This window comes from Habropoda laboriosa, unplaced genomic scaffold (genome assembly GCF_001263275.1).
Source record: "Habropoda laboriosa isolate 0110345459 unplaced genomic scaffold, ASM126327v1 scaffold11, whole genome shotgun sequence".
NCBI lineage: Eukaryota > Metazoa > Arthropoda > Insecta > Hymenoptera > Apidae > Habropoda > Habropoda laboriosa.
Genome location: NW_017100150.1, coordinates 421,118 through 422,175, shown reverse-complemented (window position 1 = coordinate 422,175; position 1,058 = coordinate 421,118).

Below are 1,058 nucleotides of genomic sequence, written 5' to 3'. Positions count from 1 at the left end.
TATTATGAAACTATTCTTAATAATTTGCAATGTTGGAATTATATATCTTTTTCAAATTTCTGTTAAATATTATGTTTTATCCTCTAATTTTGGAGTACTTTTTATTGCATCTTTTCTATAGCCACATATTCTCTTAATCATGATACTGTTTAACATTTTCTACATTAAATGAATGTAAGAGTTTGGTTTTTAAATCTCTTACCTTTAATAACTGTAGGTGGAATCATACTGAAATAATGAAATATTCTTAAAATATTTCCAAAATGTTTTTAAATAAATACTATTCATTGACATATAGTTACGAATTGAAAAAATATATAACTAATGTAATAAAAAAGTTAGTCTGGTGAGACGCGAACGCGTGACCAAAATTTACACCTGTTCCGCAATTAAACGTTTAACCTCTACTCCAAGAATATATTTAGGAATCGACGTAAAAATATAAAAATTGAAATATAATATTTCAACGCATTTCTTTGCGTTTTTTTTTTTGAGATAAAGGGTTGAAACTTGGTGTTGAAGTTTTCTTTCGACAAGCTATCGATTGGTCCACCACAAAACGAATTTGGTTTAAGGGTACTTTTAACCCCCATGTCCTGCTATACCCTTTATAAGTTTTATTTCTGAATCGAAAGATTTAAAAATTAATGTAAAACTAAAACGTGCTAGTAATTGTATATATTTAGAAACGACGTATGTTGAGTTTATACAGTAATGGGAGCTATTTTAAGCTATTAAGAATATAATATAAAATTAAATATACAAGAAAATTTACAAAATAATGTTTAAACCAGTGAAAATAAAACTAGTTTGGTAGAATAAATAAAAGCATTTGGAAGAGACAATATACATGTACATATGCTTTACCCACTGTATATTAAACTCAAAAACTAGATGAGTACTGTTTTTAAACAGTAACAAGAAAAGACAACTTAAGGTTTTAAAAGTTAAACACATGTCAAGGACATATTCATATTTTAAACGTTAAATGTGAAAACGAAAAATGTCTATTCCTTTTACAACAATCTCATTTATCAAAAGTTTATATAATTGATAGT